Raw genomic sequence first — 16,797 nt, forward strand, 5'->3', positions numbered from 1 at the left:
GCACTCAATTCCGCTGCAGCTTCGTGCCACTCCACTTACCATTGAGGCTATTGATGGAAGACCTTTACAGCCTGCCCATGTGACTCATGAGACTGTTCCGCTGACCATGGCCGTGGGGGCTCTTCATCAGGGTCATACAATCTCATGGAGATCAAAGAGGGTGACGAATGGAAAACTGCGTTTAATGCCAGAACAGGCCATTATGAATACCTAGTAATGCCATTTGGTCTTTGCAACGCTCCAGCAGTTTTCCAGGAATTTATCAATAATGTCCACCGAGACTTGTTGCAGCTATGTGTGCTAAGATATTCTCATATTTTCCAAGTCCCTAGAGAGCCATCACACAGATGTCTGCCATGTGCTGGCTGGTTGAGGTTGAGAGATAATAACCTTTATTGCAAATTGGAGAAGTGAGAGTTTCATTGTGAACAGGTTAAATTCCTGGGTTATATCATTTTCACTCCTGGTTTTTCAATGGACCAAGAGAAAGTTCCGGCAGTACTACAGTGGCCCCGACCCATGGGTTTATGACCACTGCAGTGTTTTCTTGGCTTTGCCAATTATTATGGGAAGTTTATTAGTAACTCCTTGTTTCTGGTTAAACCCCTGGCTGATATGAGCAGAAAGGACGGTAACCCACAAAATTGGGCTCCAGGTTCCATTTAATGCCTTTGGGAGCCTTAAGGCTGCCTTTGCTTCTGCTCCTGCGCTGGTACATCCTGATCCTCTATTACCTTTCATCCTTGAGGTTGATGCATCTGAGACTGTAATTGGTGCCCTGCTGTCTCAACGTCCTACCTCAGAGCGCTATGCATCCTTGTGGCTACTTTTCCAAGAAATTATCTCCTGCAGAATTACAATTATGAGAGTGGGGAAAGAGATTTGTTAGTGATCATTTTAGCCCTTAAAGATTGGAGGCATCTCCTCGAAGGTACCACTGTGGCAGTTCTTATTCTGACTGACCATAAGAATCTTACATTCTTGTCTGAGGCTAAATGCCTCTCTCCCAGAAGGGCGCGATGGGCTCTTTTCTTCTCAGCTTTCAATTACATAGACTGATTCTTACCCGGTACTCAGAATATAAGGGCTGATGCATTGTCACAACAGTTTTCCTCCTTCCTCCACTTCCAAGATGGAGTCGGTTCCTGTGATTCCTCCTGATCGTATTCTGGCTACGGTTCGCACCAGTCTCACTTCTGATTTGGGGGACAAAAATTCTTGCTACTCATATCCATTCTCCTCCTGAGAAACCTTGTGACTGCTGCTTTGTCCCTGAGACTGTCCGTACTGCTGTGCTCCAGACTTACCATTTTCGTTCACTCAGGGAATAACCAACTCTTTTGGGCCATTTCCCAACAATTCTGATGGCATATCCTACGTGCTGATGAAGCCGCCTTCGTAGCTGCTTGTTCTGTATGTGCTCAGAGTAAGACACTGTGATACCTTCCAGTGGGCATCTTACAACCCATACCCAATGGAGAGAGGCCTTAGACCCACCTGTCTTTGGATTTCATTGTGAAGTTACCCAAATCTCAGGGCAACACAATTATCCTTGTAGTGGTTGACCGGTTCTCTAAAATGTCTCATTGTATTCCACTTAATAAGTTGCCCACATCTAAAAAACTGCCTTCCATTTTTGCTCAGGAGATCTTTCGCTTACAAGGGATACCCAAGGTGATTGTCTCAGAGAGGGGTAACGAGTTTGTGTCCAGGTTCTGGCAATCCTTTTGTGCACAGTTGGAAACTTAGCTTTCCTTCTCCTCTGTGTATTACTCACAGTCCAATGGGGCTGCAGAATGAGCCAACCAGTCCTTGGAACAGTTTTTACTTTGCTACATTTCTGACCACTGTAGAGGATCACAGGGGTGAACAGTCAGCTCAGAGACAGGCTGTCTTGTCACACAGTTGTGCACACTGGTAAAGCTTACAAGCAATAGTTCATGGCTCTAATCAGAGCTACAGTCTTTTATGTGGTTACGCTCACCCAGCAAGTACACAATCCAGCAATGGAACTTTTCCACACAGCGTGCTGCTGTATCTCTTTCTCCTACTCAAACAGCTCTCCTCTGACACTTTCAGCCCAGCTGAAAATAAGCAGGGGGAAGTACCAGCCCTCTTCGATTAACCCCTACTTAACCCTGCCCCAGGCTGACCCTCTGCACCAGCCTAACAACTGTTCAGACCTCTTACCTTGGGTAGAGTTTGCTCAGAATAGTGCTGTCAATACCGCTTCCCTATTGTTTCCATTGATAGCGAATAATGGTTTCCAACCATCCATGTTGCCTGACTCATTTGTTCCTCAGAGCATTCCTGCATTGAACGAGCATCTCTGTGGTCTTCGTTCCACTTAGGTACAGGTCCAAGAGAATTTGTGATGTGCCAATGATAGGTACAGACTCCATTTTGACCGCAGACGCCTACCTGCGCCTTCCTAAGTTGAGGACAGGGTCTGGCTGTCATATCGCAACTTCCTACTCCGTGTTCTCTCATTAAAAATGACACCACAGTTCATTGGGCCTTTCCATATTCTCTGTAGAATCAACCCAGTGGCTTATGTGTTAGACTGTCCTTCTAATATGCGTATTTCAAATGCATTTCATGTCTCCTTATTAAAACCTTTGGTATGCACTTCAGTACCACGTCCTCACACAGTTCAGGTTGAGAACTATAAGGAATATGAGATACAATTTATCATTGATTCCCGTAGCTTTTGTGGGTGCATACAGTACTTGGTTCATTGGAAGGGGTATGGTCCATAGCAACGCTCTTGGGTCTCATCCTCGGAAGTACATGCTCCTGTCCTCCTCCATGCCTTCCGTAGACATTTTCCCCTCAAAAATGGTGGTCCTGCAAGGGGGAGGGGTCATTGAGGAGGGGGTACGGTCAGGGCTGGGCTCAGCCTTTCCTTCTCAGGGCCCTGTGTTCAGCTGTTGGTTAATTGACAAAAACTCTTCATTCCACAGTGACTCACCTGATCTTCCTTTCCTGCTCGTCAGCTAAAGCTGCTGGTTATATAAACTCCCTAGATCAGCTCGTCTGTGCCTTTGCCTTGGTCAGCATATCCAAATGCTCTCTGCTGCGTTTTCCTGTGATAGACTTTTGCCTGGCTGATGTGCCCCTTGGTTCCTGGTCCTGTTTGCTGCACCCAACTATGCTGATCCCTGGACCCCCGTTTCTCTGGCTTGTCAGGACTACCCGTCCTGGTTACCAAACTCTGGCTATGTTTTGACTACGTTTGCTCTGTTAATACCATTATACCATTTTATTAAATAGTGTGATTTTTACTGCACTTCTGTCTCAGTCTGATTCATGGTTCCTGACACTGCCTCAGTAATGCTGTTCACAAAAGATGGATAATGGCCTGTAAGGTAAGCATCTGTCTAGACTGCATTAACTGTGGATGGTAAGGGAATAAACGCTATAGCTCAGCTTACCAGTTCTGGCATGCAACAGGTCTGGTCAGTCAGCCCAGCAGTCTCAGTTCTCATGATCAGATACTTATGATCAGGTCCCTCCAGAGGTAGGCACACAAAACAACTGGTCATCCCGTTTGAGTTCCAAGATGCAATATTTTTCTCTGAGTCTCAGTCTCAAGCTCAAGTCCTCTCAGGCTCTGTCCTCAGTATAGGCAAGCACAGCACCACTCACACTAGTTTTCCCACACTGTTTGCTTGGTGTCCTGTGCAGACCTCAGCAACAGGTCTGCACTTGTTGGTTCCCTATGCTGTTCTCCCTGAGCTCTGGTAGTTTGCCTGGGAAAAGGCTGCATCTCTTTAAATCTGTATACAGGGAATAGTGGGCATGTAGTTCTGCAGCCATTAGCCTCCATTCACTTATATTTAGCAAAACCCCTTTAAGGACTGCATATCCCATGATCCTTAGCAGCTGTTCCACACTTGTCCCTGATTGGATTAAATCCACCATTGCCAGACTGTAGGAGGAATGGGGAATCTTCTTCAGGCCCTCAATCCAGCACCTGCCGTGGTGAAGACTGCAATTTCTTGACTCACTGGCTATCTCCCAGGTGCAGCAGTCCCAGGAGATCTGAAAACCTCCATGGCATGGAAAGAACACTCTCAAAAAGCCTCAGAAACATTTATCAATTCCCCCCCCCCCCCCCCAGCCATCTTCTGGAAACCTCCTTCCATGGATTGGCTGGGGTAGGATAACTATCAATACTGGTCATTTGACTCCCCCGACCTATATTCTGGAAGTTTACTCCAGAAACAGGTAGGAGAAATCAAATACCCAGCTAGTAGTATCCCTTACCAGCAAAAACAATAGATTACTGTTCCACTGGTCACAGTGAAGCCAAAAAACAAAATTTAGCCTAGCAGCCTAACTAGAGGAGGGTGCTACATATGCATGGATTATTTTTTGGAGAATAAGGATATGGTTTAGTGTCGCTTTAAATGTTGGTGTGGCGCTTCAATCTCTTATTCCCTTCATGGTGCAGAAAAAGTCAGTTATGAAGGCAAAACTAGTGACCCATCCTTTGTCCTCTGCTTTACCTTTTTTGGGCCACAACTTCCATAGATCAGGTCCTTTTTAAACTCGTATATTACCCACAGGCGGTGGGTTCCAGGAGAAACCCAGGCAATAAAATTTTCAAGGGAAGGGAAGAAAGCATAAAACCTGCATAGTGTAGCACAATTTATTAAGTAAAATACCTAATAAAACAAATAAAACTCACAAGTGGGTGAGGGGGAGAGAAAAGATGACAGTCCTTGGTGGATTGTAATGAGCTGGGAGCAGTGTGGTAGTCCTTGGTGGAGAAGAAAGCCGGCTGTGGTGGGGAGCAAGATGAGCCTGGAGTCCGTGCAGGGAGACTGGCGTTAGGCTGCCCTGTGTGGCAGTGATGGTATATCCAGAAATCAGATGTCTGCCCAAAGACAATGTGTCCAGCTGTCCACTACTCCCCTACTGTTCAGTTTCAGTTTCAGGGTCATTAGGGAGATGTTCCCTTGCTTTTTGTGCAGTTACTGAGACCGGAAGTGAGAAAAATTGCTCCAAGAGGGCACACCCAGAAAATAAATAATTTTCAAAATGTGGAGTAAGGAATGTTACTTTTGCCACGTTTTATTGTGGTTTGTGTTACCACTGAGGGGACACCATCAGTTCCTGTGTAGTCACTAGAATAGGAAGTGAGGTGAAATTTTCCTGAAAGTGAAATTGAGAGCAATAAAAACCTCCGAGATCTGAATCCTCTACACCAACCAAAACTGAACAAAAATGCTTTGGCAAGAGTTGGGTTTTAAATTTTCAAATTTTTGTATTTTTACAGTTGCTTGTTAAAAGTGATTTAATGTACTATATATTCTCTACTATCATCAGGGCCACAAAAATGAGCCTGCTGCAACTAAACATTGGATAACATAATAGTGGGAAAATAGTCTCGAAGTGAGTGCACTGTTCCTTTAAATTGTAAAGCACATGCATATTAAAAATGCATCAGTAAATCATATACATATATATCCATCAAGCCATCAAATAGGTGCAACTTTAAAGCTCTGAAAGTGCTAACAGTGTATCGTCTCTTTAAACGCAAAGATGCATACAAATATTTGCTTAAAGTGGAGTTCCACCCAAAAGTGGAAGCTCTGCTTATCTATCACCTCCCCCCCTATGGTGCCACATCTGACACCTTTTTTGGGGGAGGGGAGAGCAGGTAACTGTTTTTGACAGGTACCTATCACCACTTCCGTCAGACCTCTCTGCAGCGAGGTACGTCAGAAGTTCGGCCCCCCTCCTCCTCCTTCCCCACCGCCAGGCCATTCAGAAAGCGTAGCACTCTTTACACTCTTCAGCACTCTTCACACATATTCAATAGGGAATCGGCTGTGAAGCCTTGCGGTTTCACTGCCGGTTTCCCTCTCAGGCTATGGTGGCGGTGTATAGGGACAGTGATCATTGTTCTGTATGAAAGGCAGTAAGTAATATGTGGGGGGGGGGGGGGGAGTGAACAATTTATAAAGTGCAGTGAAGAGTGTACAGGGGCAATACACAGAACATACAGCCCAGAGCACCTCAGCCAATCACTGCAGGGTGAGTGTGGGGCTCGATGAGTTGCGTGAATCATGGGGCAGAGGGGTCAGAGGGAGGTAAAAATCGAATGAAAAAACCCCCAGACCCAGCCTGTTGGGTCTCCCGCTGACCCAATGGGACCTGAGTCTGACACAGGAGAGCGGCTTATACTCCCATATCAGCGGCCTTACTTACAGGCCACAACAGTTCACATTACCCAGTGCAAAGCGAGTTTGTGTTTCGGCTGTGGTAAGAGAAGAACCAGCCTAGCCCTCTCTTGTACCATAGCTCATCATTGATTAATTAAACTGTCAATGAATACGCACTGTCACAAAGGAATCAGACCATAGTGGATGGCATGGCTTGTGATGTACTATTAGAGAAAATGTTTAAAATGTTCCTTTAGGTTTCTGACCCAGAGGAGGAAACTACCATTAAAACAAAATATATGGCCTTAATGTTGCAAAACCCCTCTGCTAACCACAAAGCCGTCATGCTGTATAACAAAGTCAACAAGGATAATACATCAGTCTGTAATAAATCCTCACTGTCTGCCAACACTGAAGGAGTTGAAAAATAAGGGAATATTAACAACGTCCTATTTGTCACAGGTCTGTTAATGCATTCTATAATAATGAGAAATTACAGGATAGGATATTTGTGGCATACATTTGCTTTTTGCAGCGTGACATGCAGAATATAAGAGACTTGCAGGAGTACGGCGTCATTGTTGTGTTAACATTACTCACCAAGTGGAATTAAAAACTGCACTACAGTTTCCATGACAACTAGCTGTCTCGCCATACAGCATCCGTTTAAATTTTTGCAGTCCATTTCTAACAAAGATTTAGGCCATCAAATCTTCTTGTAGAGATGAGCAAATGGATCAGCATGCATCACAATCCGCACCAGATTGGACCGATTCATCATTATTGGCCAATCAACTGGACTTTTTTCTTTTATTAAAAAGCTTTTGCCTCTGCTATACTGATAACAACCTGTATGCCAGGTCAGGTGAATGGGTCATAAGACTGGGTGATTTACACGCAACTTGCCTGTCACAACCAGGAACAGAGAAATTAGGGCTAAATCGATTAAGGAGTGCTTTCAAAGATTACCTGTTCTCTATGATAAAATTTAAAAATGCTGAATTACCCTAGACCCTCTACTTGAACTGACCCTTGTTGACATTTTGTAGTGTGTCTGAGGAAGGAGTGCGCATGCCCAGGACCAGGATCACACAGACTCAAAAAGCGCTGTGACCTCCCACCTTCAGTGACGTCATCTGCACGTGCTGTGGTCCATTTTGCAGTCCAGTTTCATCCCCTCTGCTCAGCTTTCCACCTGAGGACTTCCGCCTAGTCTCTCCCACGCAGTGGGGGAGACTAGGCGTATGAACTTAAAGGGAAACCCAACGCTGAAAAAAATTGGCGTGGGGGTCCCCCCAGGTCCACATCAGACCCTTGTCCGAGCACGCTACCCGGCCGACCGGGAAAGGGGGGGACGAGTGAGCGGGTCCCCCCTCCTGAGCCATACCAGGCCGCGTGCCCTCAACATGGGTGGTGCCTTGGGGAGGGGGGGCCACGCGGCCCCCCCACCCCAAAGCACCTTGTCCCCATGTTGATGAGGACAAGGGCCTCTTCCCGACAACCCTGGCCGTTGGTTGTTAGGGTCTGTGGGCGAGGGGCTTATCGGAATCCGGGAGCCCCCTTTAATAAGTCACGTGTCTGAACAAAATACTAATAGTCCATAAGCAGTGAAATGTGTGTTTGAGCAAAAATTCCAAAAACAAAAATAAGGTGAACTATAGTTATATAGAGAGCATATCCATTTAATGATAAAATGCGTCCATTTGGTGATCAACAAAGCAGTATCCTGCGTGCTCCAAAGGCAGGGGGTGGATTCCACCAGTGCTCCTATCCGTATAATATCCTCACACTAGGTGCAGTAATTACCTTACCTTACTGCTGTAAGGTAAACAGCATTTCCAAAGTGACGCTTGTTGTCCAATGTAGGTTCAGTAGGTGATGTAATCCTGGACTCTCATTCACCGTGGGCACGTTGTAACATGCAGAGAAAGCAAGGGGAACACTCCAATAGTGAAGTACGTATTCACAATTTATTTATTTATTTATCGGAAAGAGGCCCTTGTCCTTATCAACATGGGTACAAGGTGCTTTGGCGTGGGGGGGGCCACAGGACCCCCTTCCCCAAAGCACCCCCACATGTTGAGGGCACGCGGCCTGGTACAGCTCAGGAGATAAAATGTTATTTATATATAAATCTAATGTTGTACATTGCCTAAAAAGTCCTGCACTTTTCTTAGGTTTCTAATTAAGTAGTGATATCCACAGTCATGAATGCTACACTGAGCCACTGCTGTCCTCTGTAAGCAGAGCTGCTGGAGTTTTTCAGAGTTTGAGCATGACAAACCTAGTTAGCTATCAAAACCTAATTAATTATGTCATTATAATATTAATATTGCCTATTTTGTAGGTGCTTACACGCTGTTAAGTAAGAACTTATGTGAGCTACTCTGTGTCAATCAGCATTGGTTCAATCACATACTAATGTTCTGGGCAGCGTGTAAGCACCTACAAAATTGGCAATATTACCAATGCTGATTGACACAGAGTAGCTCACATAAGCACTTACTTAAAAAAGAAAAAAAAACGTACTCAAAATGTGGTATCATCAACTGGTCCCCCTGAACATACTGCTTGCTGTCATGCTCTCTGCACTCCTCTGCTGCACACACTGTCCACCTTGAACGTAGCCTTTTCTGGAAATTTAATACTTTTGCTAGTTTTATAGCAAGCATACTGCAACCCCCCCCCCCCCCCCCCAGAACAACCTTTAGTAAGGTAAATAATGCACAAAGCCTCCTAGATCAGGCCCTTACTTGGCTGGGGAAAAAAATGTCATTCCTGGCATCCCCCCCAGATGGACCTGGCTTGGCCGTGCCGGTGTCCTATCACATACAGTCCCCCATCGGATAGTGTCCGCTGTGTACTGCACATGTGCAGTACACAGCACACACAGATTCCGAAAATAGCCGAGGATGAACGGCGCCTGCGCCGTGAGTCTAGGTTCTAGCCCCACCATCCAAGTGGACATAGAGTAGGAAAAGAAAAGAACCAAGCACAGCGAGGCCGAGCCCAAAGCGTGGCGAGTGAAGCTCACCCGCGAGGGGCCCTATAATTTTCAGAACCCTATGTCCGCTTGGATGGTGGGGCTACCACCTTCACTCACGGCGCAGGCGCCATTCATCTTCGGAGATTTTCAGAAGCTTCTTCTGTGCAGTACGGGGTGGACACTATATGATGGCAGGACACTATCTGCCAGAACACCGGCCTCCCCTGAGGCTGATATGCTGTGCGTGGCATCCCTGGCATCCCTCCATCTGTGCCCTGGCCATATTCTTAAATCTATTAAAGAGGAAGTAAACTCTCCCTCTCTGATGCTTCTTTTCATTTAGTCCATTATAATAAGTAATTATCAAACTATAGCCACTGTAATCCAGCCAAAATCGCATATTACTTACAGTTTAAAGAAACTTTAAAAAACTTGTTTCCAGGGGTTAGGCAGCGCCATCTTAAGTATTGTTTTCTGAGTCCACAGTGGAGTGTATTTCCGCCCTTACATTGAGCACTTCCTGTTAACTGTTAACCAAACCTCCTTCTCAATCCAATGTTTCTATTGGAACCCTGCTTCCCTGTTCATAGCTTGCTTGTTTATTTCATAGTATTTACTTGTGCCAATGTCTAATGTTTGCCTTTGTCGGACTTATCAGCTTCAGCTGATTAAACCTGGCCATTACTGCAGTCTTGAGTTCAGTGTTGTGCCATAGGAAGTCCTGATAACAGATAGATAAGACATAGAGAGTGTGCCTTAAATCAGGGGAGATCTGGGCATACTCAATGACTTAATTCTCCAGAACAACAAGGATTACAACAATACTAAGCAAGTAAGGAAATATCTACAAGCAGTGACCATTAGGGTTTTTTATGCTGATTTACATGGGACAAAGTTGTGGGGGAGGGTTTACAACCACTTTAAGCTCATGTCTGCCCATGGGTCGCACACCCTTGCCTTAAAATAATTATTTTAATAAAAATAATGAGAAGAATTTATAATTATTTTGTTTTCAGTTGTCAAGTGTCACTTTGAGCAGCTCCTACATACTTGATGAAGTGTAGATGTGTATGGTTAGTCTTTACACAACATGAGAGTGTTCATTTTAGGGCAGGGAGTAAAATCTAAAACTTCAATGTTCAGTTTAGAGATAGGAGGATAGTGTGAGCTTGTGATATTAAATAGAAAATACATACAGACTTTACAACACGTGTAAAGATGACTCCTGTCTAAACTAAAAATGTTATCTGCAGATGTCCACATCGCATACTGGTCTTCTTACTGAGTACCTTTGTTTTCATTCAAACCTTTCTGTACAGTACCATTCTGCCCCGCTTCCTTTTGTCTGTAATTTTATGATCCTGGAACACATCCATTGGTGCTACTGGAATGCAAGGTAAACCGTTATACCCACATGATACTGTTTCTGTTGAAGAAGGAACCATGTCTGACCAAGAAACATCAGCTTGGTTTCATACTTTATCTGTAATTGCCCTAATTATGCATTCACATTTTGGATTAGGGATTATGCATTGCTGTTGACTTTCTACTTGATTTGAACTTGATATCAAATATGCTGCATGCACTCATAAGCCCCATACACACTATCAGATTGTCTGCTGATTTTTGTCATCAGATTTACCAAAACCATGTAGTAGAAGGGCCTGCCTGATTGCATACAAATTGAAACTCCTAATGTTTGACCTCATATTACATGGTTTTGGTAATTCTGAAGGAAAAACTCAGCAGAAAATCTGATAGTGTGTATGGGGCTATAGCTATACTCGCTTATGACCTAAGGTGAGCACTCCTCCATCAGATTCTCTTTCTCACACCGAGTCACTTTCCTGTGCTAGTCCTAATCAGTTTGGTTGCTGTGGGGCCACATATACAGTTTTTGCAGGCGTTTGATGAATTAGGCAAACTTGCATATCACAGAACTCTATCTGATCTATACAAAGCACTCATATAAATTCAGTAAAACAAAAATCACAATTTTTATTTTTAAATCTCTGCATGTCTTTGGGAAAATTTTTGTGTAATGACTTAAAATCTGAACACGTTTCATTTGGAGGTATAAAATGTCTTTAAGTGAGGGAAGTATCTCATGAACTCCATCCAAGCAGCACTGTACCCTCAAACAAGATGATATTCCTAGAATAATTGATGAGGAACGGAGCAGACATCTTCGCTATTGTACAAGTTGCTGTACATTCTCTCCATTTCAAATCACATACAGTCAGCTAGCCTCTGGCTCAATGTTTAGAAAAATTCAACGTATTTGCATTTTTTACAGTGCTGCTGTTTTATTGTAGTAAATGTATATGTAAATGTATATAATGAAACATTAGGGAGAACCTTTCACTTGCCTATTAACCACTTGCCGCCCGCCTTATTACAAATAGACGGCGGCAAAGTGGTTTCATAATCCTGACCGGACGTCATATGACGTGATCAGGATTATGAGCCGCTGCGCGCCCCCGGGGGCGCGCATCGCGACGATCGTTGTTGCGGGGTGTCAGTCTGACACCCGGCAACTACGATCTCGGTAAAGAGTCTCTGACGGAGACTCTTTACCACGTGATCAGCCGTGTCCAATCACGGCTGATCACAGTGTAAATGGGAAGAGCCGGTGATCGGCTTTTCCTCACTCGCGTCTGTCAGACGCGAGTAGAGGAGAGCCGATCGGCTGCTCCTCTGACAGGGGGGGTCTGTGCTGATCGATTATCAGCACAGCCCCCCCGAGGATGCCCACACTGGACCACCAGGGACGCCACCAGACCACCAGGGATGCCCAGCAGAGGTAATCCTCCAGGGATGCCAGTCAGGCACAATGGATGCCAATCAGTGCCCATAATGGATGGCAATCAGTGCCCACAATGGGCATCGCTGATTGGCATGCATTATTGTTTGGCACTGATTGGCATCCATTAGTACAGTATAACACCCGTGTTGCTAATGAGTGCCCACCTGTGCTGCTAATGAGTGCCCACCTGTGCCGCTAATGAGTGCCCACCTGTGCCGCCTATCAGTGCCCACCTGTGCCGCATATCAGTGCCCACCCATGCCCATCTGTGCCGCCTATCCATGCCCATCTGTGCCGCCTACCCATGCCCATCTGTGCCGCCCCTCCATGCCAATCCGTGCCAGCTATCAGTGCCAATTTGTGCCACCTATCAGTGTCCATCCGTGTCGCCCATCCGTGTCGCCTATCAGTGTCGCCTATCAGTGTCGCCTATCAGTGCCGCCTATCAGTGTCCATCAATGCCACCTCATCAGTGCCACTTCATTGGTGCCCATCAGTGCCGCCTTATCAGTGCCCATCAGTGTAGCCCCATCAGTGCCCATCCGTGAAGGAGAAAAATTTACAAAGTTTTGAAACTGAAACAAAAAAAAAAACATTTTTTTTTTCTAAATTTTCGGTATTTTTTTATTTGTAGCACAAAAAATAAAAACCGCAGAGGTGATCAAATACCACCAAAAGAAAGCTATATTTGTGGGAAAAAAATGATAAAAATTTCATTTGGGTACAGTGTAGCATGATCGCGCAATTGTCATTCAAAGTGCGACAGCGCTGAAAGCTCAAAATTGGTCTGGGCAGGAAGGTGTTTAAGTGCCCGGTATTGAAGTGGTTAAAAACTAAAATCAGTCTTTCCAAATACCATCTACATTAGGATAATAAAAACAAACACTTACTAGTCCATGGACTTCAGTGTTGGTTTCATCGCAAAGTTTTCAGTGTTTCTTTTCTTTTGCACTGCCATCTTGGATTTGGGAACTTGTTGTCACTTACTGATATTCACAGCTGTTTCACAGTGTTTAACCCCTTCCCTGTCTGTGTCATTTATACTGTAAATCAGTGGCTATTTGTTGCTCCGATCGCTGTATAAATGACAATGGTCTCAAAATAGTGTCAAAAGTGTCCCATCTGTCCACCTTAATGTCGCAGTCCCCAAAAAAAAAAAAATCGCAGATCTTTGCCATTACTAGTAAAATAAAATGAATAATAATGCCATAAATCTATCCCTTATTTTGTAGACACTCTAACTTTTGTGCAAACCATTCAATATACACTTATTGCAATTTTTTTACCAAAAATATGTAGAAGAATACATATCGGCCTAAACTGTGGAAGCCATTTTTTTATATATATTTTTGGGGAATATGTATTATACTAAAAAGTGAACAATATTTTTTTTTTATTTTGAATTTTTTTAAATGTTGCTATGTTTTTGTTTATAATGCAAAAAATAAAAACCGCAGAGGTGATCAAATACCACCAAAGGAAAGCTATTTGTGGGAAAAAAGGACATCAACTTTGTTTGAGCAAACGTTGCACAATAGCACAATTGTCAGCAAAACCGGCGCGGTGCCGAATCGCAAAAAATGCTCTGGTTAGGAAGGGGCAAATCCTTCTGGGGTTGAATAGGTTAATGAATATGAAACTAAAAAAGAATTCACTGTGCAGCACTATTCGATATAGTATATCATAGGGAGATGGAGGCTGGTGTCTTTGGAGTGGTAGATATAGGAGCTACCAGGCATAAATCTTTATTCTTGCCAGGTAGGGAACAGGGTATCAGTGATCTCTTGTATATTTAGTCCATGTATAAGATACAAAAGAAACTCTTATAAGGGCATTCCCAGCTTCACCAACTCTTCTTGATTAAAACCATATAAAAAACTGCAAATTCTAAAAACTGCTAAAATCTACCCGACCAGGATGGATTTTAGCGGTTTTTCAAATATGCTATTTTTTTTGCTACAAATGAAATAAAGAAGAATGGGTGAAGCTGGGAGTGCCCTAGTGGGATTTTCTTTTGTATTTTACTTCTTTTTAGTTACTTAATGAAGGCTATGCCATTCAAAATTAATATTACAATTTTGGGTGCCATTTGTTGGTTATCTTTCAGTGACTACACTGATTCAATGTTTTCACAGTATTTTGTGCTTCCTCTCAAAAAAACAAAACAAAGATACTACTCTCTCAGACAGACATACCTTTTGACAGGAGTGCCCTTTAAATTACCACTTTCAGGGAAAAAAGCCCCCCTATAGAGCTCCTCACGCAAGGTATGCTCACCAATCCAAATTCCCCTGACATCTCCCTGCTCCATCAGAGCCCTTGCTCCATTGCTCTAAAGGCAGGGAGCTTCCTGATATAGGTGATTTGTGCCAACCCCATAAAATGGTGCTTGGGTCTGAGCACCCAATCACCCAGCTTGAACACTGTCACAAGGGGCTGTAACATCATTTACTTTGGTACACAATGACATCAAAGATCACCCAGGGTGGGCTTCTGCAGTGGGAGACACCACAGTAGTCTAGAGCAGTGAGTATACTGTACTAGGAGGGTTGGCTGTCAAGGGGCACTGTCACTTTGTCCAGAATGGGGAGATGACAGTATCTCTTTAAAGCTGACATCTAGTAAAAAAATGTTTTGGGCTTACAGCACCGGCCTAATAATTCACCTGTATAAATTGTATCTCATGTGTTGCAGGCTGCTGGTTAATGTAATAATCCTACCCCCAGTGATGCCGCATACCTCACACAGCTGTGATTTTCCAGTGCTGCGGGGATTACAGGCTGCAGCTGCAACTGTGAACGATCATACTATTTGCTCTCAACTTTTTGTGCCCTCAGTTATTTACAGAACACCTAGCAGCATTTTCTTAGAATGCAAGGCATTCTGTGAATTGAGAAGAGCAATCTTGTCATTAATACACCCCTCCTCCATTCACAGAATGCCTTGCATTCTGGGAAAATAATATTGTATGTTTTGTGAAAGGCCGAGGAGACAGGAAGGGAGGAGGTGCAAACCTAAACAGTCAAAGCCGCAGCCTCTTAACATTGGCACTGAGGGTGACCAGTGGCAGCCTGTCCATACTCCTGAGGCTCTAATTGACTTAAAAAAAGGGTGGGCTCAGGGCGCCCTGAGCCCACCCAGTTGTGTAACAATAGTTAATATTCGCTATTGTCTTCCTGATTCTCCTCCAGGCCAATCAGGAATCGAGAACTCCCGGCCAATCGTGTCTCAGAACCCATTTCCTGTTTGGCTCAGAGGAGAAGCAACAGCCTCAAAGCCAGGAATAACTGGAGAGAGGAGCAGTAGCCCTATTCTGGATCCTTGTCATCTCCCTCCTAAGAAGGCCTCTGATTGCCAAAATATTGAGCACCAGCCGCCACTGGTGAGGACTATTTGGCTTTGCCAAGGGGACGATTATTACAGAAACCAGAAGAACTTTAGATATACAGCATTACAAGTACATTTTTAGGCTAGTGCTGTTTTTTCTAAAAAAATAAATAAAAATGTATTAGACAACTTTAAGCCTTTGGATTATACTGTAAGCACAATTTTTTGTTTGAAATACTTTGTTTGTAAAACGGATACATTTCACCTTGCACATTAAATAAGAGCTCTTTCCAGGTATAATTTCATATTCTAGTACCTGTCTGAACACGCATTCAGGTGAAATAGTATTTTAATTACACATTCTGGTTAAGCACCCCACTTTCAAAATGTTACTATTATACTGTTTTAAGAAGTGAAGATGTTAGGCATTTCCAGTAACTGCACATTGTTGTTTGCTCTGAGCACAAAAGCCAATCAATACTGATGGTCGTGCCTGACCATTTGTATTGTAGTTTTCAACCTCACTGTTCCAAACTCACTTTAATTATAGAAAACACTCGCCAGCAGATAAAGCACAGCAAACGTAAACAGAAATTATTGTGAAGTATGATGCCGTAAACAGAATCAATTAGAGGACCGGGATAATCAGAGAGCCCAGTGGAAACATTAATTACTGAGACCGACAGGTAATGTGAAATGGAGCATAGAACAAAATCAAATCCATCTTCTCCAATAGTTCGTAGAAAGCAACGCCAACAACTGGAATTGACTGTAGAGTCAATCATTTATTATACAAAGGGAACTGGAAGGTCAATTTTACTATTTTGTAACCGGAGCCACTCCTTTAATGCCCAAATGAAGCCAACCTATAGATAGAGCAGAAGCTTGCAACAGTATCATCGCATACAAACATGGAGGTATTGATTATACAGTGGTCTGATATGTCAGCACTCCAATCAGCAACAGTTGAGACAATATACCCAGGGCCACTGATAGAAATCATCTAACGGGGGGCCCCCCTTCAGCCTCACTCTCAACTCCACCTCTGGCCCCTCTGCGGACCCCATCTTGAAACAAAGTGCAGAAACAGGCTGAATGATGTACATTTATGTGATCCAGTCTGCCTGTGCCACACTGCCGCAGGGCCTGTATTGAAGGTGGGCGGCAAGCAGTTAAAGGAAAAAGGTTGGGGGTGGGTTGACATGACAGGTATGATCTGGCCCGCCTGTCCATTTTTCAGGTGGACCTGATCTGACCCTCCATTCGCTACTATAGAGTGATGGATCTAAACTGACTTGTGTTCCTATACACCCGCCTACCTCCAATCTGAGGTAAACTGAAAGGTATTCATTCCTCTCCATCTAGTGGATTGGATTGGAGGGCATTCAGATGTAAACTGTAGACTGCTGCTTTGTTTACACCAGCCACCCTTAGAGCAAAGCGGGCTGTGTCTGTGTCTTCATATGCCAAGGACCTGCCATCTACCCACTCAACTCAGCGGGGGA

At 44.1% G+C, this 16,797-nt stretch overlaps 1 protein-coding gene across 1 annotated transcript in view; it reads right to left on the reverse strand.

Annotated features, from left to right (window-relative positions):
* Positions 1–16,797, reverse strand: part of ADGRA1 (adhesion G protein-coupled receptor A1) — a 1,280,537-nt gene that overhangs the window by 452,774 nt on the left and 810,966 nt on the right. The window lies entirely within an intron of this gene.

Source organism: Lithobates pipiens, unplaced genomic scaffold (genome assembly GCF_037356315.1).
Source record: "Lithobates pipiens isolate NorthernLeopardFrog02 unplaced genomic scaffold, aLitPip1_a1.2 Scaffold_25, whole genome shotgun sequence".
NCBI lineage: Eukaryota > Metazoa > Chordata > Amphibia > Anura > Ranidae > Lithobates > Lithobates pipiens.